Source organism: Cavia porcellus, unplaced genomic scaffold, assembly GCF_034190915.1.
Source record: "Cavia porcellus strain 051 isolate PalLab524CR breed Dunkin Hartley unplaced genomic scaffold, mCavPor4.1 scaffold_9, whole genome shotgun sequence".
NCBI classification, from domain to species: domain Eukaryota; kingdom Metazoa; phylum Chordata; class Mammalia; order Rodentia; family Caviidae; genus Cavia; species Cavia porcellus.
In genome coordinates this window covers 76,289,890-76,315,424 of record NW_026947492.1, presented here as the reverse complement: position 1 = coordinate 76,315,424, position 25,535 = coordinate 76,289,890, and the positions used below count along the sequence as shown (strand labels likewise).

The following is a 25,535-nucleotide window of genomic DNA, read 5'->3' as shown; positions in this document are numbered from 1 at the left end:
AGTATTCCCTGCGCCCAAGATGTTCATACTGAGTCCCACCATGAGGAGACACTGCTGCAAGTCCAACGTGTGGGGAATCTAAGAATCAGTGTCAAGAAAACCAAAGCAAAGCAGAACAAAGGTGGAGAGAATATTCTAGACTAAAAACAACTACAGAAAATAACTGAATGCCATCCAGGAAGCCTACTTGACACTGAGTTATAAAAAGCTTTAAAGCAAAATTTAGGGACCTTGAATCTAGACTGCTTCTTAGATAAACACACATTAATATTGGCTGCATTAGAAAGGCCTGTTTTTCAGTTATCTGTAGGATCTGGGAGTGAAATTTTATTTGTTGTCTGGAAATACATTCAAACCTCTTGAGAGAGGAAAGGCAGATGCAAGAGAAATGAACAAATATGGAAAACTCTTCCAATGTGCGAGTCTAGGCGAAATACACATGTGTGCCCAGTACAGTCCCTTTCAGGTTCTCTGCTCATGTGAAACTTTTCAAAACAAGAATTTGGGGAGGGGTGACTAAAGGGTTCAAATACTGGACAAAATTATCTTTGCCAAATGAGCAGCCTGAGCCTGCCCCGATGCTAACAGAAATTAGACACACTAGAATTACTTTCTAAAAACAAGCAGTATTTACTTAATATAGATTGCACATTTTTGATACATTTTATACTAAATGGCAATAACTGTTAGACATACAAATTTTTAAAGTTTCATGGTGGCAAAATGTGATAATGGTGCTTGTAAGACTAGGACTTTATTTTCAAAACTAAAAAGTACACTAAAAGAAAAAAATGCCATACAAATAAACACATGCACTTATAAATTTTTTCAGATACAATCCTCAGCTGATTTTGGAATATTCCAGCATATTGACCGTACATTCGTCACTCCATATATACAATCGTTAGCCAAGAAAAAGTGTAATCTTTTTAAAATATTATAACAAACATCAAAATTAGCCAATCATTACATTCACTTTAACAATGATACTATGAAAAAAATAATATTGCCATACATTTATTAAAGTTTTACTCTTGCAGTTGGAAGAACTTGCTAAGTCAAGAATTTTTGCCACTTTAAAGTTCGTTATTATTTTTATCATCATAAAAGCAATCCCACTCACAAGATAATTAAATTAGATTTTGAAAATTGATTGTCAGGGAAAAAAATTATCTTTCCTTATGGATTTTTTCATTATATAAATTACACAGCATAAGAAATCACTATAAACAATTTAATTTTATTCAACTCTGGTAGATGAAAGAAAATTCTATAACCTGCTACCATAATTTATCCTACTAACCTTTTCCAATACCTTTGTGAGTTTCTGAGGCTATTTTTGTTTCAGTCTTTGAAATTTTGAAGATCTGGATATATGGAAAACCCAGTCAGCCTCTAGGTTTGCTAAGATTCAGATCTATCTATACTATCTCATTATAATTAACATAGAACCAATCACACACCTTATATGTAGAATTGTTTGCCCTTATACTATGCTGCAGTTAAATAGTGAGCTAAAATAATTTTTAAAAGTGAGAGAGGCAGGAAAGTGTGTTGGAGCTTCCTGACAGGCAGCCTCAGAGCTCCTCAGGAAATGCCCTGTCAAAATATGCATACATTTCCAAGATACTCGCACAACAGCCCTGCTCATCAGAGCTGCGGACAGCAGCTTTTGCCTTTCTTTGGAAAGGCAAATAATTCTATGCAGGAATTTACCAATCTACAAAAATGTACGCAAAGCTCAGCAATAACTAGTAATTATTGTGGGATAACGTGAGGCGCATCTGAGGACCAAAACTTTGGCAGGATGGGGCTTCTGTGCTTTACCAATTTGTCTTTCTCTGTTCTGTCACCAGTGCTTACGAGGTTAAGACTTTATTTGTGCAAACAGAGAGAGAGTGGGGAATCGTGTTGTCTGGGGCTTCATAAATCTTGCTTAAGATCCTTTTCAATTACCATCCATTTCTCCTTTAAAAAGGGACAAAAAAATAGCGGAGTGGGAGCGGGTCAGGGCAGCCAGCGACAATGACAGTGTGATGGGCCGGCCCCCCGCGGCGTTTCCATCTGCTATCATTAAGGTGCCTACTCAGACATGAACAAATCCCTCTTGCTGTGCTGACAGGCAGACTTCAAGAACTATGACAAGGCATTAAGACAGGAAGTCGGGGAGAGGGAGAGAGCATGCACATGGGATCACAGTCCACAAACAATACTGTCTCGGAAAAATGCCCTGAAATTTTATTGGAATTCAGAAAATCTTTAAATGCCCCAAGAGGTGCTGCTTGGCTCCTCCAGGCCTTCTGCTAAATTTGCTCGCCCCGGAAAGACAGGACCAACCGGAGAACTGCTTTGATCCCACCTGCACATTTTACCATGAGAGACCCGAATATTTTGCTGTTCTTTAGTGAAAGCAGATTCTTACTGTCTTGCTGTCCCTGTGGGAAAGCCAGCTGAGGCAGAAGCAGGCCCGGGGGGCCCGACGGAAGAGCCGCAGCCTCGGGTGGATCCCAAGGAGTCACTGGTGGAGTTGGGTCAGGGGGTGGGAGGAAGACAAAGAGTCTAAACCGAGAGTGTCAGTAGTAAACTGTCTCTGATCTATAACAAATGCAGCCCAAACAAATGATAATTAAATTCACGAATAATGTTAAAAGAAGTGTGAAATGACAGCAACGTTTAGCTCTGTAAAGTAACAAAACAAGCACGGGCTTTTAACCAGCAGGGGGTGCCACAGGCTTGTGATTGAGCTCTGACCCCTTGGCACAGGGACTGAAGGCAGATGTGTGACAGACTCAGAAAGAGCACTTAGCGTCTAGCCCGGCAGCAGTCTTCCCTGAGAAGAGCTCTGCTTGTCCATCTGAGCGACACACTTTGTTAGGGCCTTTCCTGACCAGATTTAAGCAGCGTGACTGTGCACCACCCTGTCCCCACCAACGGCAGGTGACCAATGGTAAGACAATGCAATTCATCATTTGCATGGCTGCAAAGTAAACGTGACTTTCAACACACATTGGCCCACACAGAGGAAACCTTCCCAGAAGCACCCGAAGACTAGGGCTAGCAGTTGTGTGTGTGCAAGCAGCCACGCGCATGCAAGCAGCCATGTGTATACAAGCACCCGTGTGCATGCAAGCAGCCGTGTGTCTATAAGCAGCTGTGTGTGTACAAGCAGCCATGTGCTTGCAAGCTTGTGTTCACATGAAGAGATGGTGTTTCCAAGGTGTAACTGAGACACCCAGATGAGAGCAACGCAGAGCGCTGCTGTTTAACATTTTAAATCATAGCACTGATTATGTCTGCATCTACCTTACGTTTAGCTACTCTGAGTTATCCAGATAATCTTCATTTGAGCCACATTCCACAGTTAAAGCAAATCTAAATGCAGCGTGCAGTCAGTGGTATCTCTGAGGCATCTTTTCATCCTTCGGTCTCACCTTTGTCTCCGTGTCTGGTCTGGCCCCTTCCCACTCAGTTCCCTGAGACCCTGTCACAAGCTTTCTCCCTGTACTTCCTGTCACTTCTTATGTCTCTCAGCTTCTGGGGACTCCACAGACCTTCTAGGGATGCAGGTGTGCTTTGGTCTTTTCTCGCCTCACTGTGATGCTGTCTTTTCTTTTTTTCTCCTTCTACAAATTTCTAGGGAAGATATATTAAGAAGTGCTAAATTCTGAGGATCAGAGGCAAAAAGGGGACGTTTCAGTCCTCCTGTCCCTGTCAGGTGCCTCATTGAGGGCTGTAAGCTTCTGCTATGTAAATAATGTCTTGGATCAGCAACTACAGAGTGTCTAAGAATATGAGGCTTTGTCCAAATTAAAGACAAACCACGATGTCCCCAACTCTGACTTTTTGATGCTCTATTTAACCAGACTTTCAGCACTGAGCATCAGAGAGGCTGGCAATGACAAAGTTTTTTAAATTTCACGCAGGTGAATACTTATCCTCCAGCCAAGCCAAATCCTTTGAATTAAAAATGACAACCATCCTCTGGAGGTGGCTAGCAGCAAGAGCATTAGTAAAAATCTGTTTTTGTTTTGTTTTGTTTTGTTTTTATCACTGCAGGCACAAGCATGTTTTGCAACCTAAGACTGTATTTCCAAAGCCCTGCATTTATTTCTGCATGGTCTCAATGGAAGCTTTGCTGTGTTGTTTCACTACTATTTGAGAAAATGTGTAATGCTCATCATTTTTTAAATCACAGGGATTTTGCTTTATGGCCATCACCTTTTTTGTGCAAGAAAAAACTGAAGATCTAAGGAAAGAAATCCAGAGAAGAAATGGGAGTTCTCAGGGCCTGGGTGCCAGGAAACGTGGCCACGAGCTCCACCACTCAACCAAATTCCCTGCCCAGGAGCTGTGGCACAATCTTTATTTGCTCAATTTGTGACAGACTGCACTTTAGGGGCCAGAAAATGAGCACTCGAGAGGAGGTACGGGGCTCAGTGCCACTCATCTTTAGGTCATAGGTGAGGGCCAGGCTGTGGAAACCAAAAATTGTGATAATATTCCCCCATCTATCTTCAAGGCTATCATCACCAAGCCTTGACACGGTAAGGATTTGCTCAGATCTGAGAAGAGTGCGAAGCACCTCCGGCTAATATGCAAGATGAGTGTCCCCACAGGGAGCAGTGGGGCATGGGTGGAGCAAGGGTCCCCACCAAGGAACTAATCAAAGCTCCAAACCCCCAGCTTTCCCACAGAAGCAGAGCATCACAGCAGTGTGTCCTAGGTCAAGACAAAACATTCTCTATAATAACATCTTTGCATGTAATAACATAAGCACCATCTTCAATTTCAGCATGAAGTAAAATACACTCATGTGAGAATGTGGAGATAGAGATAGGTAGAAAATTCTAGGAGGGCTTTTGTGTCATAGGGATTTGTGTAAGAAACCAGAAGTCCCTGGGTGGGTCTTTAAATCAGCACAGTGGCATTTCCTGGTCTCCAATGGTCCAATGAGAGGCTCCCAATTTACATACAAGACTATGATTGGCTACAAAGCCTAGGTAATGGATACTACCAGAGAGACTGATATGCTGAAGAGAAGGGGCAAAAGGGAGAAAGCTTGGGGCAAAGGTAGGAAGGCAGAGCCCAAAATATGGATGGATGTGCACTCAGGCACATAACCCGAACTGGTAAAGGACATGGCATTCAGAGTCCTTCCATGCAAGACAAAGGCCCCAGATAAAGTTCCTGGACACACTGGTTCTGCCTGAGAAGCACCCCAATTGTCTGGAAAAAGGCAAAGATAAGCATGCCTGAGGTCCACCAGCTGGCCTTGCTCAAGATGGGCATGGCAAAGACCACAGCTGTGTCCCTGAACAGGGTCTTGGGCTCAGAAGCCCTTGAGACCACCAGTGTCCCCTCCATAGAAGACCATGTCATTTCTTGCTAGACAGCAAAAAGAGCACAATCCTGATGCATCCAAGCCCGGGCCCATGTAAGTACATGGAGTGTCGGATGTGGCTATGTGGGTCTAGGGGGGATAATCCACCGAGCCTTGGCTTACAGACCAGCAAATGACTGATCTTTGGTAAAGAATTTTAGGATGTCATCACTTAAATGAGCTCCACGTAACCTAGGAAACATTTGGGGTCATTAACAAACTGTAGGCTCACACTTTCCGCCATTCTGTCATATCGAGCTGAGCTACTAGATCCAAAATCTTTTTTACTGTTCTAAACAGAGGTCTCCCCAGGCCCTTTACCATCTTCAAATACCTGAAAAACAAACACATTGAAAAAAATAAGCGCACACACACAGATGTACATATTCACACACATGGACTGTGCGGGCACAGCACATGTCACGTGAGGATTATGTGCATCTGTGGGAATTGTGCAAGGCAAGAACCAAGTCAAGGAGGGAACATGTGTGAGTAGCAGTTGACAGAAGAACTAGGAGAACACCCAGAAGCCAGGCCCTGGGTCTCCTGTGGTTTCAGTGCCTAACCAGCTCATGCTCCCTACAAAGGTAAAACAGAAGCAAACTTGGGTATCAAAGGAATCATTGCCCACAGTGGGTGCATGAGCAAAGACTCGGCAGAGGTCCACTAGCAACCAATTCATGGGCTTGGTTTGTCAGTCTTCAAAGCCGCAAGGCCAGATCACATGAGGGACGCCTGATCTATATTTAAATTCCACCCGCTTCTGGCTCATCTTTTGACTCACTGAAGGAAATTCAGCCTGGCAGATTTATTGCATAACAGTGCGGTGAAAGCCATCCATTCTGAGTGTACACATCCTGGAAGCTGAAGAGAAGTGGGAGGAAATTCCCAGCATCACATCACATAGCACTCACTGGGAAGAGGAAAGCACCAAAGAGTTGCAGCAGGAGGGTGCCACACTAGCGACCAGCAGGGACCGTCCACTCTGCAGCCCAGGCAGGCCCACTGCCCTGGGGGAGACAGCCGAGCAGGTGTGAGTGGGACTGCTGAATGGTTGAAATCCTTGCTTTTTACTCTGATTTCCCGGAAAGTTCTTTTCTTCGAGATCTGCTACACCTGTTATCTCCATGTGGCCATGTTTGCATTTCCACTGCTGTTTCCAGAGAGGGAGAATGACACTGAAAAATAAAGAAAATCATCTTACATTTGGAGACTGTTCCATATTTTCATCAGTTTCCATGGCTTCTTTAGGTTTCAGACACTCACAAAAAAATGATTAAGAAAAACAAAGAATAAAAACCTTAAGAACTGTTGGTTTCCCTCCAATCTAGGTTTTTCACAGAGTTTCTGGTGCCATGCAATTGCACTCTGGATGAGATCTTTTTCTAATTGAGAATTTTTAAAATGAATTTTTCTCAGTGAAGATACAATTCTAGTACCAGGCAGGGTAGCTCACACCTGCAATCCTAGCATTCAAGAGGCTGAGGCAGGAAGATGGCCATGTTCAAGGCCATGCCTGGACTACATAGTGAGATCAAGGCCAGCCTGGAGTGCATAGTCTCAAAAAACAAAAAACAAAAAACAAAAAATGATAACAGCACTGAGCAAGAAATCTGTTTTGCAAAGAATCTTATGAACCCAACTGTGGCCTTCGTGTTTGTGGGAATCAGCTGAGCGGAGAATCATATTGTCAGAACAGTCTCTTCGGGACCCTAATCTGGAGCAAACCTGAAATGATGGACAGATTCACAATGAGGGGAGTAACCCAGAGGCACCCATTCTGCAAGGTTAGTGAGGCTGACAAAGCTCAGGTGCAAAACTCGCTGATGCCCTAGATGAGAGGCGGACACGGAGCGGGACAGCTGCATGCTGTGCAGTGCCCGCGGGCACCACCAGCCACGCCGGGACATGAGGACTTGGTCACACCGCACACCCTCTCTGCTCCCCACTCCACTCCCTGGGGCCTGGCAGGAGACCTCCCATCTGCGTCCTGAGATGTGTTGGCCAGAAACAAAAACAGAAATAGACTAAAGCTTCCAAAAATATTCCGAGGCCATTTTTAAAAGGGTGTTTCAAAGGTCAAGTAAAAGTTTGGGCATTTAAATGAGAAAAGGTTGTGGTCCATTAGCCACGTGTGCAGTGCATTTGCAATCTGTCTACAAAAATAAAATTATCCAAAACTAAATTATCCAGGTCCTGTTGGATTCTGCTTCTCTTAAGGTTTGCCTCTAGCTCTTAAGTTTTATGGTAATGTGTACATATATCCATTTTAAAATGGTATCAGTCCTGTATGTGTATTTGTCTCTCCTGTGTATAAGCAGTCCTTTTATTTCTAATGCTTGAACAAAGATAGTGCTCTGAGCAGCATTTCCATGATTGCTGAGATATAGGAAAATGAAAAAGAGTCACCTTTATTTCACTGCTGGCTCAACTTTGGCTCTGAAGAAGCTGGCTACTATTGGCTTTCAGTGGCTCTGTGCGTGGCCTCCTGCTCTAGAATGAAACCCTCAGTATGAGAGGCTGAGGCACGAGGCCAGCATGGCCCATGTGGGTCCCAAGGAGGAAAGCCACGCGGCCCAGAAAACACTGACCCAGATCTCCCTGAAGCACAGGGGCTAATGAGTTCTGAAGGGATGCCAGCTGGGAACAGGAACGTCACCACCCAAGTGCAGAGTTTTAGGCGGGAGTGGAATCCAGGCTCCATAGCATTTCCACTTTCCCCTTGGTATTACTTTTACTTTTCAATTACAATCATCTGATATTGAATTTCTTGAGTAGGACCAAAGTAGACAGTCACTAACCGTTCACTGTAATGCCAGTCCATCAGTTCATTCATTCACCCAATATGGACCAAGTGCCCACCATATGCAGTGGTGAATTCAGCCTTTGTTGTTGGGGCATCTGTCTCCTGCTGAACAAAGGGGAGGGACAGACATAAACAATAAATAGAACAGAACCTTTGGATCAGAGACTGAGACTTCCAAAACTGTGGCCCAAATCGAACCTCTTCTGTTTGTAAATCAGCTCCCCGAGGTATACGTGGGCAGTGACAAGAGAGCTGGCTCTTGCACTCCCACTTGGTCTCTCAAGCCAGACCTTGGAAGTGCTCTCAGCCACTTCTATACCATCCAAGGCAAGGGAGGCCTGAAAGAGAGGAAACTGCAGTGGCAAAAGACAGTGGGCTCAACCAACTATGGGAAAAATAGGTTATGTTTGTGAAATTCACAGAAACTCCCACACAAGGGCTAAGGTCCCGCCCAGGATCTTGGAAGGGACCTAAGCAGGGAAGAAGCCCTAAAGCTGAAGTTTCTCGAGCTTCATGGTAAGTATCATCACACTCTGAGTAAGCAGGAAGGCAGTAAATGTCACATAAGAAAGGGGACAGAGGCTTGGGGTCAGGGAGTAGAACATGGGTGCTGTTTACCATGTGAGCCAAGAGACCAGGAGAAACACTAAGAGAGGAACTGTTAGGGGTGAAGATTCAGAAGTGAGAAGGACAGCAAAGCAGAGAGCCTGGAGGAGCACTGCAGGGCTGGCAGCCACTTGGGGAAAAGCCCTGCGCGGCAGCATGTCCAGGGGAAGCTGACGGGACTACACAGATGGCGAAAACGGGTGAACCGGAAATCAGGGAGTTGCAGGGCGGAAAGCGGAAATCACTGGCAGGTGTGGAGCAGAGCAGAACAGAATCTGGCTTGTGTCCTTAAGGAACCACCATGACTGCTGGGCTGGGAACAAACGGTTGAGGGCAAAGGTGGCCCGAGTGGCTGAGACCAGGTGTTACCAAGCCATGCAGGAAGGTGGTCAGTTTCCAGCATTCATTCCAGGGGAAACGTCTTTTGCTTTTATTTACTAATGGGGCTGGGAAATGAAATATCAGCTAATATTACTGAAACATGATTCTGCATTTATGGATGGACATTAACCAGTGAAAATATAACTATGCACACGAACAACGACAGAATTCCAAAAGGATTTCACAGGCTCAGAAGATTTCACAAAGCCAGGGACCACACAGGGGAAGCAGACTTGAATGTGGAGTTAGGAGCCAACCTTCAACGAGAGCGCCAGGCATCGCCAACGATTTCTGCCGAGCGCTGGGCAAAGTCATGCTCAGCACATCATCTCTCTGGGCTCTAATGTCTTAAGTGTAATTAAGAGCCAGCTTCGAGAAACAGCAGGTCCCTAACCCCTCCACGGCCACCAGGCAGACCTCCCAGGAAGCTCCCCAGACCGTGAGCAGAAGGCCAAAGAGCCAGGCTTCCAAACACTTCTGGATACAATGCTGTCAAGAGGCAGTAATAGCAAATGACAATGCTGAATGCACAAGTGGGAAGAGAAACAGGATCTACACCTGAGGCCGCCTGCAGCAAAGGAATAAAAGCCACCTCACAGCACACCTGGCCTTTGCAGGTGAGTGTGGTAAGCGCTGAAGACAACTTGCAGGTTGTCTTGGCCTGGGGTCCCCTGGAAACAGACACTGGACCAGGATTTGCCTGCAGGAAATTGACTGGGGAGCAGAGGGGGCAGTATGCAGAGGTTCGAGGGCAGGGGGGCGCTGGAGCAGGGTGGCCCTTCCCGCGTTCTCATGTGAGCAGTACATATCAATTCCACCCCTCCTGGGAAGCTGCTGAATATACAAAACACATCTCAATTCTTCTTTTACCATTTCCCTTGCCTGCCCTCTCTCCACCTCTGCTCCCTTTTTCTTTTGCATAAGATCTATCTATCTCCCCGTTTCCTATTATCTACCTTTTAATCTGCTCTTTAAATTATGTCTACTTTGGGTTGCTCATATAAGAACCTGTGTGATATCTCACATTGCGTTTCTGACATTACACTTAACATGATAGTCTCAAATTGCATCCATTTTCTTATAAATAACTCGGATTTATACTTTTTTATTAGGTTTATTTGTCCAAGGTAGATATACATAATGATCCCATTCATCATAAGGAATTTGTACCTGTATGTGATGTATCTTAGTCCTTTTTTTCCTAGTCACTTCCTTTCCCTTCAACCCCCCTCCCCTCCTTGTTTACAAAGCTTTGTTTCCATTTTTTCCTTATTTTATAATTTTTTCTTTTCTCTTCCTTCCTTTCTAACTCCTCTCTCTGTAGTTTCTCTTTCCTTTGAACAATTTCTTCCTATTTCACAACATCTATTGTACATTTTGGTCCTTATTTACTTTTATTTTCTCACACCAGGGAGACAATATGGTATTTATGCATGTGTGTCTGATTTATTTCACTGTAGAATATGGTCTCAAAGTGTACCCATTTTTTACCTAGAAATGTCCCAAGTGTATCCTTCTCTATTGCTGAGTACACCATTGTACTAAAAAACCACATCTTTTTTATCCACTCCTTGGTTGATGTGAATCTGAGTTGTTAACAAGATTTAGCTATTTAAAACTGCTGCTACAGACATGGCTGTACATCTGTTGCTGTGGTATGAGCTTGTTAATACTTCAGGGAACATCCCTGGAAGGTGAATAGCTGGCCAAATGGGACCTCTAATCCTAGGTTTCTGAGCAATCTCCACATTGATTTCCAGACTGGTAGCACCAGTCTTCACTCCCAGGAACAGCGGAGAAGGGCTCCTTTTTCCTCACAGCCCCACTAGCATTTGGTACTGGCTGGTTTCTGGATGACAGCCATTCTTTCTGGGGTAAGATGGAATCTCAGCAGTTTTAATTTTCATTTCTCAAATGACCAGTGATGTTGAACATTTTTCATATAGTTACTTGCCATTTGTATTTCTTCATCTGAGAAGAGCATACTCAGATGAACAGTTTTGGATTAGATCTTTAAATTTAGGGAGTCTGATTTTTTTCAAATATTTATATGTTCTAGATGTAAGTCCTTTGTCTGACGGACAACTGACTAAAATTTTCTCCTACTCTGTGAGTTGTCTTATTACTATGTTAGTGATTTCTTTTGCTGTGCAAAAGCTTTTTAGTAGGATGAGATCCCAGTAGTTGATTCTTTGTAGTATTTGCCATGCAACTGGAGTTTTGTTCATAAAATCTTTGCCAGTACCTATGTCTTCAAGAGTTCTGCCTATTCCTCTTCCAGTAGACTTAGTGTTTCTATTTTAATATTTAGATCTTTGATCCATTTTTTTTTTAGTTCAGTGCATGGTTATAGACATGTCTAGTTTTAATCTTTGGCATGTGGAAAGCCAGTTTTTCCAGCACCATTTGTTACAGAAGCTACCCTTTTTCCAGTGAATGTGTACTGCTTAGGAATCAATCTAACAAAGAAAATAAAAGACCTGTACATTGAAAATCACAGTACTCTGAAAAAGGAAATTAAAAAGAATATCAGAAAATGGACCAACATAGTGAAAATAGCCATACTTCCAAAATTGCTATACAGATTTAATGAAATCTCAATCAAAATACCATTAGTAAACCTTACTGAACTAGAGAAAACATTTCTAAAATTCATTTGGAACCAGAAGAAACCCAGAATAGCAAAAACAATTCTCAGCAACAAAGGCAAAGCAGGGAACATCACAATCCCTGTCTTAAAATTATACTACAAAGCTACTGTGATTCTTTGTAGTATTTGTCATGTGACTGGAGTTTTGTTCATGAAATCTTTACCAGTGCCTATGTCTCAATGTTAAATGAATATTAAAGTTGTAATATTCAGACAACAAAACACTAATAATGAATTTGTGTATTTATACCACATATACAAAAAAGTATCTTAATGCCTAATATAAATATTCTTAAACAGTATTTAATAGGGAAGGAGGCAATATATTTTGTCCTGGAAAATGAACGTATACTTAAATAAAAAAAATCATGTAATCGGTAAACTTTCTCCATCTAACGATTACCTGCACCAAAAAACAAATCATATTTTCCTAACACCCAGCGAAAGCATATTTAAGAGAAAGACATCTATTTGGAAAAAGGCGTTGGAAGCTTCTACTGTAGCTGACAACAGAGCCCAGCACCTACAAACAGGCAAAGTGAGGGCTGCCTGGGCTCGGGCTTTGGGGTGGCCAAAAGGCTTGGACCTCCAATTACCTGACCCACCTTGAGAGAGAGCTCCTTGAGCAGTCAGTCTCAATCACAACACACGGCAGTGAGGGGACAGGAGGGGCACTGTTGGTGGCTGGACATAGGGGCTGGGGTTCTCAGCCTCAGATGGGCAGCAGTCAGAGAGAGGGGGAGAGCAACTCCGTCCCGGCTTCAAATGCCAGAGACCTTCTCATCCATTTTCTATAGTGGACTCCAAGAAAGACTTTCAACCAAAGATGTCGGAAAAGCACTATCTTCACTGAGGCACTGCTTTTCCTGAGGGTACGTTTGGAAGCAAGGATAACGTTAGGAACCCTAGTGAAGGCCGGATTGGGGGCAGGCTGGGAGAGGAGAGGGTGCAGAGCCCTGCAATGTGGTACCCCGGAGAGCCGACAGGGTGGCCCTGCTGCTGGCCTGGTGCTTTAAAGATTCTTCCCGCACCCAGGTGTCAGTGCAGTGGCAGAGAAGCTGCCTCGGGCACAGTGCATGGGCTCCAGTGTGATTCTTCATCCAGCTACAACTCACACTGCAATCGACCTGTGGAAATATCCAGAATTCCCGAGGAGATGGCAGCAGCCATCCTGTCCTAAGGTACATAGTCTCAATAAGCCCTTTGTCATGAAGCTAACTCAAGGAGAAATCCAACAAGAATTTCACTTTGGTTAAATTAATTTACTGCTTGAAATTAAATTTAACTTGGATTACAACATCAGATCTGTGGGTACTGCCGGTAGTTGAGTATGATATCAAGCATAATACATAAGAACTTGATAAATAAAGGTTTGAGGAGGGATTTTGGGGTTTTTTTGTTTGTTTGTTTGTTTGTTTGTTTCTGTTTTTGTTTTTGTTTTGAGACAGGGTCTAAGTGGCTAAAGCCCAGACTGGGCTAGAAATTTCAATCCTCCTGCCTCAGCCTTCCAGAGTGCTGAGATTATAGGCATGCACCACCATACCCAGTAATATGGTTATTTTAATAGAAAGCCACAGGGCTTTTAATAAGAAAAAAAACCACAGCCATGTACCCCCAAATTTTATTTTCTTAGGAGAAATGAACCTTACCAGATTAAACATAAACCAAAGCAAATTCTTATCCTTTAAGATCGCATTTTCAACTTTTGATAGAGTAAGTTTTAAAGCTACTCAGTTTGTTCTTTTTTACATGAAATATGCCTGTAAATATAAATTGTCCCTACCATAGATGGTTACTCAGGTAACTAAAACCTATTCAAAAACTCACTCTCTATAACAAAGCATTTTCGTATTAAAGAACCCACTTTTTATCATGAAACATCATCACACTATAGCAGTCTTAAGCAGGAGGAACGGTGTCACCTCATCTGCCCTTGCTAGAAAACCTGCATTTACTGATACCCGAACGAAGAACTGCTGCTTGAAAATCCCCATGGGGAGCAGGGCTAACACAGACATCAGCAGTAAAGCAGGGGATGGGAACATATGCAGGACAGGATCTCAGCGACTTGAGCCTATCAAGCTCTCTGTGCAAAAGCTAATTGAGAGGTAAAGACAAATTAACTGCGATGGAGAAGGACAGTCTCCCTGAGAGAGTGTGTGTGCCGGCGACAGCAAGGTTCAGTGGCCACGTTTAGTCTGAGTCGCTGCTGGGACAGGAAGACAGCTCTGGCCTGCCGCTCTCCCCACTGACTGCCCACCTGGCAATTCTCCGTGCACCTCCGTGATGTCAGACAGCAGGGAAGGCCTGTCATATTACAGCAGGCACCGCGTGGGAGCCGATGTCCACCAATGGCTCTACCAGGCCCACAATCCCGCCAGGTCTTTGTAGCAGATGCAGTGAAGAAAGACTGCACCACCTTGTATGCCGATTTACACCTGGCTGCAGATACCTGTCAGGAGACGGAGCACGGAAAGAAAAGGAGATGAGAGGTCTCGGGGCCTGCTGCATGGGAGCCATCCCAGCAGACAGAAGAAGATACTCATGCAGTTTCAGCCTCTCTGTCCTTCACATGGGTGGTCCAATTTGGGCCCATTAGGGTAGAATCCACGCATAAAAACTGGTCACCGTCATAATGTTTTGCCCAACATTTCATGAATGTGCTTGGAATCAGGCTGACCTTGGAGATCCTGCCACTGTCTGTGATCATGATTCTTTTTCAAGGGAAGGTCAGGCTGGCATATTTTCCTGCTTGATTCTGAGGATGTAGCTTGTATTTGTTTTCTCATTGTGTACTGAAATGAATTAAGTGAAGCAGAACTGTTCAGGGTTATAAATAGGTATTTGGGGAAGTAGCAAATAGAAAAGACAGGACCAAGAAGGTGCAGTGGAAACAAAACGCAATGTGCACACAGAATCATGATGAGTCTGTCCACCAGCCCCCTGAAATCTCCGACAGCTCTATAAGTGATACCCTCAGTCATCTCCTTCCAGTCTTTTCATCGTGTCATGGATTTGGAAACATTTAATAGAATTCCTATTACTGTAAGTGGTTGGAGGACTTTACATTTTAAATGCGTGCAAAACTGAGTACAAATCTCCAACGGTGTGTTGGTGCTCTGGTTCCCCCTCCTCACCCTCTCCCCCAGAGTGGTGTTCAGGTATCCTGAGCCAGGAAAGGCCAGGAGGGTGTTAGAGATAAATTCAGCCTCTTTTCTGATATCACACAAGTCAGTCCATTTGCTAACTGAAACAGGCACACACAGGTAAAATGATGGGATTGTGGTAAAAAGCTAGGAAGATTAACACATTAGTTTTGTCAGCAAAAGCCGTCACATTCCAACGCTATGAAAACAGTCATGGATGTGGGCCACGGAGAGGGGCCTGGGCACCAGCCTCTTCCCACAATGCCCCGTGGCCTTGTGGACAACACACACTACGGAGGTGCGGATATGATGGACCTCACTTAAAATCTCTTTTCTTCCTCTTGCTGGCAGAATATACATTATTAAAGGGCTAACACCGGTGGGTGAATTCAGGGCTTGACAAAGACATTATTTAAAAATAAATCTCTGGATTGTCAACAATTTTAAGTTTCTTTATGCTACAGGAATCCAATACAACAAACAGTACACAAATAGAAAGGCCAGAAATCTCTGTACCACAGCCTGCCGAGTGTTGTTTTAATCCAGGCCACTAAACACTACTATATCCTCTGCTTCCCCCAGCAGTTAATGGAGATTAAACGCCAGGTTCCTTATTCACTCCAGGTCCTGGGAGTCCCAGAAATGCCACAAGGGAGGAAAGGATGCTGGGGACTAACCAGGAAATGTCCTCACATACTCATTTCTATCCAGGCACAGAGAAAAGATCTCCGGAGGAGCCTGAATCGCTAAGGCCCCATTGCTCTGCTGTGATTCATTTTATCTTCTGAATATTTATTCTTGGACCTGGTTCTAAGAAGAGCTTCCCTGCTCCCCAATTCAACTCTCCCAGCTCCAGGTCCCACAGAACTGGATCTGCCATTGTGGGCAGACAGAAGACATCCCACAGCGCGTCACTGACCAATTGTGTGTGAAAAGCACCAATTCCGGTGAAAGCAGGGCCCTGTCCCTGTCTCCCATGCCGTCTCCCACCTACTCACACTTCACAGGCTCCAGCTCATCCATCCTCCCTCACGATCACCCCCCTGGCTACCCACCGTCCCCTGCAGATCCACTCACGCCCTCCATTGTCAGTCCTTTCTTCCCCACTCTCCAGGGAGACACCAGCATTTCTGACAGCATCTCCATGGGGATGAGGAGGAGGAGCAGGAGGAGTTCAGGGGAAGCAGTGGGGATGTGCAGGCAGAGGCACTAAGCCCTGGTACAGACGTCCCCGGGCCCTAGAGTGGCAGGGGTGGTGACAGCAGTGAGGAAGATCTGGTCAGAACAGCTTATTACCAGAGCAGCTTCCGGGAAAGTGGTACACGCTGAGTACAACCATCAGGCAAACACAGTCAGAACCTGCATGGACCCAAGAGAATGGATCTGAGTGCACTGCGCAGGGACAGTGCAATCACAGTTGGTGTCCTCCGTGTATCACCAGATGAGGGAAGAGCAGCCGTGTGTCCTCTATTCCCTGCATCCATCAGGCTCGGCACCACACTGTGCCTCTGCTGCAAATATCAAGAAAGACAAAGGCAGCCATGGGGATAAAGCTGACCGCCTTTGTGAAGACCTTAGGAAAGGCCACTGTTTTTAAATTATTAGTGAAGGACATGACAGGACAGAAAGGTGAAGGCCACCATGCAAAAGCGAAGACTCCAAGTCACTGGCTGCCTTCACCCTCCCTTGAGAGCCATTGTCCCAGAGCTGCCACCAGCCATGGCAGGTTTTTTAATGCTCTGAGTGAGCTGCAGCTTCCGTCATATATGCAACAGAGTGACAAACTAAATCCACAAGGAGAGATTGGAAAGTTGATTGCCTCCCCAACTTCATTTTTCTCACCCTTTTTAAAGATCAAAATAAATAGAAAACAGAAAAAAATAAGTTCAACTAGGCTCATCTTTCAGTTATAGATGGAAAATGTATCTGCTTTTCAAAAAGCGTTTGACCAGGCACCTGATATGAACTGATTATAGGATGAATAAAAGGAGGTACGCTACGGGCTTTGCTCAACTGACATGAGCACGCCCTCCCGCCCAAAGGGGACACTGAGTTCCCCTCCCACACACACACACACACACATTTCTAAGATTTCTAAGTGATTCTGAATGAGAAAGGCACACTTTGCATGCCAAGTTCCATCCTCACTGTCTAGCTACTGCAGCCCTAAAAGCTAATTGAGAAAACTACAGATCTTAGTTTCTTTCCCGTCAGGCCAAGCACCCATTCCCGACAAGAAGAAGGGCAGGAGGCTGATGGGGAACATGTCGCTGCAGGTAGGGCTTTGGGACCTCATGGTACTGCAGTGACTTACACAGGAACCATGTGAACAGACTGGGCCTTCTGCGAGCAACGTCCCTGTGTCCCTCCCTCCTACCCCTGGGAAGGGCAGCACATGGCTCTCACCCTGTCCCAACCCCCTGGCCACAGAATCTGCTCTGGGCACTGAGTCAAGACCTAATCAACTCAAACACAGTCTCTCTGTAAACAATTTCATTCTCTCCAGGAGACATCATGGCTCCAGTCTGATGCCCACTGAAGCCCAGGAAAAAGGGCCACAGTTTCTTTCCATGTGCATTTGAAGAAGTAAAAAGAGATCCCATTTGTGGAAAGTAGCAAGAAATGGAAAAAGATCTCATGGCAAGTTGCAGAGATGAGTGCTCACAGATACCAAGGGAAAGAAGGGAAAGTGAAGACTTGCACAAGAAACTCAGCCGCCTATCCTTATTTTCATGCCTATGAGATTCTCTTAACTGGTCTCAACAAATTCACATTAATTTGAAAATCTTACAATATAGGTAGTACAACAGTTTCCGTATGTATGTAGAACACGTATCCTTAGAGCTGACAGACAAAGGGGAAGTAACAGGAGGAAAGAGAGTAGAGCTCCTCCACCTTATGCCCACTCCTTCTCTGACAGAGGCCAGGAGGGAAAAGCTCTGAGCCAAAGCACTACTTTTACAAGAACCTTTGGAATCCATCTCTGCAAATACCAAGTTGCTCTGCTGTGCTGTGCTGTGCTGTGCTGTGCTTTCCATTCTTCAGATCAAGCCCAGGCCCTTGTACACATCCGGCATGCAGCTCCCTGTCTCCAGTACTTCCTCATACACCTTGTGCTTTATTACCATTCAGGGTAGTCACTGCTTGAGTCCAGTGATTACTGCCATTCTATTTAATAATCGTCTTATGTGAAAAATTAATCAGAGGCCAGAAAGCTTTCTTTTCAAAAAACAAAGCATGTTACTGATTGTTGCATCATTTTTAATAAATGATAGAACTATTATCAGAAAATTTAAAGAAGTTGAAATTAAAACATAGACCCAGGTATGCCTGTGTCACATAAACCCACCCTTCGTGTGAAAAGTTCCACACTTACTTTGTCTTCACATGCTAGAGCCGTAGAGGTATGCAGTTAGGTCAGCCGGAGACCACAGCCTACCTACCCAGCGCAGTGTAGGCAGTCACCTAATCAGGGGAAAGATGCTAAACAGCTGTGGGCCTACCACGCAAAACCTGGCTGGCTGATTCATTACCTACTCAGAACCAGCCATTCCAACCACAGGAAGCTTTCTATTCACGCTCGGATTTTCCTTCTGAAAATGCATCTTGCAAAGGAAAACTTCAAAAATGCTAAATAAAAAATAAAAATTCAATCACTTTGTTGCTATTGTTCAAAGGTGAAAATTCTCCCTCTCCATAGTTTTAGGACAAATGGTTTCACTGCTGGCTTCTTCTACTTTATTGACGTAAAAATACAGACAAAAGTTTCAGCTGAGTAGTGACCTGGAAATAGGATTTCTTTGTGGAGAATTATTGGTTATGTTTTGCAGCTTACCTTGAAAATCCTGCTATATGATTCACAATCCAGCCTGAAAGCAGTATCATTTGGGAGGTTTTTAAAAATATTCACGCCTGGACCACACCTATTATGCCAGTAGTAACTGATTTTTTAAAAATTCAGCACTAAATATCAAATAATAATAAAATATGTCTACAAATTGCAAACTCCATCAGACAACAGATTCCTACAGAACACTCATGATGTTTTCAGTCTCATACCCACATCCTACCCAAGGCTACGACTGACCTGAGTGCCAGCGCCATTCCCATCCACAGGAATCAGAGGCACACGAGAAAGTGCATGCAGGACTCTTCTTGCCAGCCAACACATGAGCCAACACATGAACCAACACATGAACCAACACATGAACCAACACATGAGCAAGCCCTTTGCTGACTCAAGAAAGATTGTATACTGGAAAGATACTGCGATTTTTTATGCTAGCCACAATGTAACAGCTATTGAAATTTTGCTCTTTTAAATATATTCTGCATTATGGATTTTTTTCCATCATATATTTAAGTCTAGACTAGGAGTCAAACTTTGGCCCTACAAAGAGCCCAGGAGTAAATATTTTAGGGTTTCAAGTCATGCCTGCCCCAAGCCTCCAATCCACTGCAGTCTTATGAACAATGAGCAGCAGGCAGGGCTGTGTCCTAGTAAGACTTTACTTTTAAATATCAGGTCACATTGGTCGATGGCCGGACCTAGATAACAACAGAACATTAAATCAAGCCCTCGTGTGTAGCACCCGCCAATTTCTCTTGTATAGATATTCTGCCTATGGTCAATTTCAGGTTACAAGTCATCCCTGAAAATAAACATGATTAAAAAAAAAAAAAGCACACTCTTACTATAGTGTTTTCACTAAAAATAAAAGTGAACATAATAACTTCAAAGGAATAGTAAGAATAAAATATTATAAAGCAATTTGGAAGGCAAAGATGCCAGCTACCTTTGTGTTTGCTAGGCCCTGTTTAATTGTAAGCGTGCGTGAGATTTAAGGACGACTGTTTGGACAACAGGCTCGCAGAGCTCCTGGAACTGCACCTTCGATGCAGCAGCCTTCACACACTGAACGAATCCTCGGACTCTAGCAGCACGTGTTCTTCAAGACCTCCCAGCAACTCTCACCCCACTGCCCCTTACCGCAGAGGCCCAGGCATGGGCTCCGGTCGGAGTTTCTTGGGGTTCGGGAGAGGAATATGTTCTCTGAGAGAATCTGACTTTTCAAAGGGAAAACTGGGGAGAGGAGATAGAGGCAGACGTTGCTGAACACTTCCTGGGGACAGAATCAGAGAAAGAGAAGTCCTGGAACAGGGAAAAGGGACTCCAGACACAGGAGGAAGTTGACAATCACCCAGTCGGCCAGGGATAGGATTCTCAGTAGTAAAGTCCACAAGATCTCAGGCAAACCACTGGAGACAATGGGTCTTTACGTTTTTTTTTTTTTTTTTAATTTTATTTAAAGAAAAAAAGCAAAACAAAACAGTAAAAGGGTACAATACAGAATTTCAAAAAAATAAACAGTAAGAAATCACTAGTTAGTAGATTACATATTGTCATCTTAGAAATAGTTGTTCAAGTTACAAAATTAATCATACAAAGTAAAGTGGACATTCAAACAATGAGACTGCAAACAGTGGTGTTCAATGATCCAACTATAACTTAGTAATATGGTCATTTATCTTACACATCTAAACACATTGCAGTTGTATCATTTAGAGCACTTTCTTTTCCTCTCTTTTTTACAATAACATTTACACATTTTGGGTTTTATTACTCCCACAGTTCTTATTACTTTTTTTTTGGAAGAGAATAAAACCAAATGTAACAAAACAAAGCAGTCAGTCAAAACAAAGGATGGACATAGTACATGATGTAAAAACAGAATACAAGGTAATCCACAAGGGTTACCATAATGCCTCTTGCTACCTTAAAAAGAACTGCCTATATCATCAGGTATAATAAAATTGAACAAAACAGTATGGAACAAAACCAATAAAACCTAAACATTGGAGACATTACTGAACTTCAAAAAAAGATAATAGTCAAACCAGAATGAGCATCATAGTGAATCTTATTGCCTTCAAGGTAGTTGCCTATAACCTCAAACTTGATACTATCAAACAGAACAGAGTAGAGTAAAATCAGTCAAAACAAGATGGTGAGAGCAATACAGGGCCTCAAATTGAGTTAATAGGAAATCAAAAAAGTTACTAAAATATATCCTGCTATTTTTTTTAATTTTTCCCTTAATTAAAAAAATAATAATAAATAAATAAATTTTTTTAAAGGGGAGAGATTGAGATAAAAGAGGACATAACAACATAACAATACAGGTCAGAACAGTGTTTCACCACACACAGTGTTAAGCAACACAGTGTTTCACCACAAGATAACCCGACTTAATAGTAGTTACCATAGTGTCTCTTTCCTTGAAATATTTGAGTATAACTTCATATACTATAGCATCAAACATATCAAGACAGTGTGAAACCATTCAAGTGGATGAAAGTATTACAGGGTATTTAGAACCAGCTAACAGAAAACAAACAATGGTTTCTATATTATCTCTTTGCCTATAAAAAATTTGTTTATACTATCACATATAATAAAATCCAATATGATACAACATGATTAAATAAGACATCATAATAGCTAGTGCTGATTTAATATCATCTTGTTTTGAAGTCACATCAAACTGTTGTTCTTCTGTCTCCATTGCTTTTATCATGTTGTATCTTACTGGGTCTTTAAGTTTTAATTAACTTCAATTCTAACAGCTGCATATAGCCAGTGGCTTCTGTACTAGACAGTACAGCAGGTATACAAAAATACAGCAACGCAACTCTTTGGCATTTATAAATTTGCTTTAAATTTGCTGGTATGGAAAGAATTCTGAAGCATGTTAAAAGACAAGCATATATGGAGAGTAACAAGTCAGGTTGTAAAGTTAAATATTTGCTGTCAAGCTAGCGTGCTAATGTAAATGAGTGACGGGAGAAACTCAAGAAATAAGCAGTAGTTTACGGAGTGTTTTCCGAGCCACGACACAGTTCATGTGATAGCTCCTCTACGAATGAGTGCGGGTCCGTAGTCCTAAAGCAGCCCTCCACCTCCTTGATAGCAAGTATCTGCAAATGGAAGAATGGACCTCAATACAAAGCCTGCGCAGAACACTGCTACTGGGCATGGGAGACCTTGGCCTTGGAGTCTCGGACTTTCCTCCCTACCCCATGCTGACTGGCACAGAGGAGGAGAAACACGTTGCCATGGTTAACACCAAGCCACATTTCCCAGTCAGCAGATGGCCATTGTTCTCATTCAAAATATACCTGTGGAGGTCCTTACTAGAAACAAGTTACAGACAGAAACAAAATGTCTATGCTATTGAGTTGTAGAATAAAACTGAACGGTAAGAAAGAGGAATTGTAGTGATAAAGAATAATTAAATTGCAACTTTGAAGGTCATCATATCTCTATAACAATAATCAGAAGGAAGTGAAGAGTTGCAGTAACAGTATACTTTAGATGGAAAAAGCCATACTTTTGAGTAACTCAGATTTTAACTCTTGAAATGTGAGATAAATTATAGAGCTGTGTAAACTTGACACACATGAATATTCTGTTATGAAAAGTGTCCAACTATACAACGCCAGCAAAGAATGATTTATTCTTTCTCTTATCTAAAGCTGCTGTAGCAAACAGTCTAGGGCATTTAGCCATCTTGTCCTGACAAATAACCAATTCACCTTTCTCGCCAGTGTATTCTGAAGTATTGATTTTACCATGTGAACTCGCACATGTGTCACATTTGCCCAGTACAGACCCTTCTCCCTGGAAATGTGGTTTGAACATCAGTCAGGTACCTGGCCTTTCACCTCCAGTTCCTACTGCTGCCGTCTGCCAACCATTAAAGATGGGCCATTTCTCCAAATACGTTATTTGTAGAAATGGAAATACACAGTGACTCCTACAAAAACATATGTTGCTTGGAGAAGTAGTCCAATGTTTGCCTAATTAAATTTTCTCATTAAAATTACTCTCCTGGGCTGAATGCTAGCTCACATTTAGAGAGTTGCATGTCAAGGGCCTCTAGATTTTCCTTTAACATCTATTTCCAGAATAGTAATGTTAACACTTGTAAGTCAAACTCCAGCCTTAAGGACAAGACAAAAGGAAATACAGAGCAACAACATCACAATCCGTGAGGTGGAGGAGAGTGGCTTCGCCTCTGCCTGAATCCAGTGGAAGTCACAGCGTGACACATACCTCAAGCTGCAGGCCTCCTGGGACCAGCGTGCTGGCCAGAAGCTTTTAACGTGTTGGGAGACATTGGAGGAGAATTGCTCCTGCCCAGCCTGTAATTGGGGGCCAAGTTTAGCAGGATGACCTCTGTTGCTTTTGATAGCTGTCTGCACTTCATCCGTCAGCCTGCTCACCTGAAGGGGTTAAACTGCCAGACTTGTTAGCAAGAAGTAATTGTTGATGTCTCACCTATTAGGTCTTCTGAGGCTCTAGTTTGGGGAAGGGGGAGGCAAGCCTTCAATAGCAGAACTGGAGCCCAGATCTATCCTCAAGTAAGCAGAGTGGGAGGGATGTACATGCATTTCTTCCACCAGCAAACTGTATTTACAAAAACATTTATAGCCTTTTCACTCCAGCAATATGGACTGGATCACCATTTACAGTTATGTAATGAAAAGCAATCCTCCAGGTATGGAAAGTCAAGTTTGCAGAGGAGTTCTGTTGAACGAAATGAAGCCCTCCTAAGACTTTAAAAATACAAGGTAGATAGCCTACTACCATATTTCATTCCTCCATGTGTTCCTTATTCTTCAGAATATTTTATTGTACTGTTACATTAAAATTTAACACTATGCTAAATTTATTAAAACTTTGTCTACTATTAAAATAAACCTGTTATTTCCTCCCAAATGCTCTGAAAAATATTTTTCCAAATTTCATTCATGCAATTTTCTGAAAGACCCATAGTTCAAAGACAATACTCTGTTCCTGACAATATTTTAAATGTATATCATGTCAAAATAAAGCATAGATTTTTTTTCCAGAAAGAGCAAAGACTTTGTAAACATGTGCCCTTGATGTTTAAATTTCTAGACCTACTTGGTGTATTTAGGACTGACTTACAGGCTTTTTCATGACATGCTGTGGACTCATAAAGAACAAATTAATGTTTTATCTATATAGTTTACAAATTAAAAATTCATGACCCTTCTTTGACTCTTGACTGTCTTCATAAACTTACATTCTATCTATTATTTTCTTCCACAAGCCCAGATACATAACAACGCTCAAAAGAAATCCACCTTACTGGAGATCCTTGTGAACAATCAAGTGAGACCCAGTTAGAATCAATAATGACTCTGAATAGAGCATGCACTTCAGAATCTTGGGTTAAAATCCTGGCTCTCCCATTTAATGATTAGGAGACTTTGAACAGGTAATAAAACCGTCATCTCTAAGTGAAGAATAAAGCTGGCCTTAACCATATTGAGCACTGAAGGAGATTTACAAACAGACAGCTCATTGTCTAAGCTAGAGCTGGGCCCCAGTGCACTGGCATATTATTATAGTGTTTTCCATATATCCAGTCCTAATTGGTTTTTTTGGGGGGGGGCTTATTTTTCTTGTTCTTAGCACTATTTCACAAGGCAGATAGAAATCCTATACTATTTAGTGCATAGCTTTTCAAGCTCACTTCAATGTCTACAAATGAAATGGAAAATCCTTTTTCAAAGATTCTCTCATGTATGAACAACTCATCCTCTTTCTATCTCTATTAACCAAATATGACTCATTGCACCTCGTTTTCCAGCTCTGATATTAAGAATATGACTTCTACCCTTTCGGCAGAAGCCTTGGGGAATTCACTGAGAACAAGTTTATACTATTAACCATGTGACTTCAGCATTCATTATTGTACTTGACCTAATTAGTTCAACTTGTACCTGTGTGTGCCCTTGGTAACAGAGAAACATGACTGAAGTTTCACATGGTCAGAAACTTTAATTGTACTTCACTTTTACCAGAAGCTTTACGAGTATATGTGCACACAAACAAACTACTTTAAAGTGACTGCTTTTGGTTTGCTCTCCCACATCTCTCTTTTTCCTTTCTGTGTGCTCCATTCATCTTCCCTCTTTTAAACCATCCTTTCTTCAAAATAAAGGGTTAGCAAACTTTTTCAGTAGAGAGGCAGATAGTAAACATTTTTGGCTTTGTGAACCGTAAGGTCGCCATCAACACTGTTCAGTCCTGCAGCGGGACTGGGAAAGCAGTACATGCAGTATGTGAGAGAAGGGACTTGGCTGTGGTCTGAGGAAAGTTCACTTCCATAAATAACCGGGGGTCTGCAGTCAGTCCCAGCGTCACATCTTGTACACTCCTGAATGCACATACCTTTTATCCTTTCTTTCCTTTCTTAAAAGCCATACTGTGGTCCAAACCATTATCTCTCATCCTCTCCCCACACTTGGATCCCCAACACTCACTGTGTAGCGTCCCTATTCCCAGCTCTGTCTCTAATCCATCCTCCCAACTCCAAGGAATTAGTCTACCTTCAACAGTATGCTGAGCCCCGTGCTGGCTCCACCTGACTTCTCCACTTGGTACTCAGGATTAAGGGCTTCTTATAACCTGATCCCCACTGTGTCATAATGCTAAGATTGATGCCAGGTCCCTCTTCTTCAACAAGAGGT

General features: G+C 42.9%; 1 long non-coding RNA gene across 5 annotated transcripts in view; it reads right to left on the bottom strand.

Annotated features, from left to right (window-relative positions):
* Positions 1–606: 606 nt before the first annotated feature.
* Positions 607–25,535, bottom strand: part of LOC111755362 (uncharacterized) — a 93,734-nt gene continuing 68,805 nt past the window's right edge. For 2 of the 5 annotated variants that reach the window (XR_010049882.1, XR_010049883.1), the window contains 2 exons: positions 8,182–8,291; positions 607–6,558 (listed from right to left, as the gene is read on the bottom strand). This is a non-coding gene — a long non-coding RNA (uncharacterized LOC111755362). Of the gene's footprint in view, positions 6,559–8,181; positions 8,292–16,046; positions 16,395–25,535 lie in introns of those variants that run through there. The other 3 variants (XR_010049885.1, XR_002789924.2, XR_010049884.1) reach the window with 3 other exon arrangements.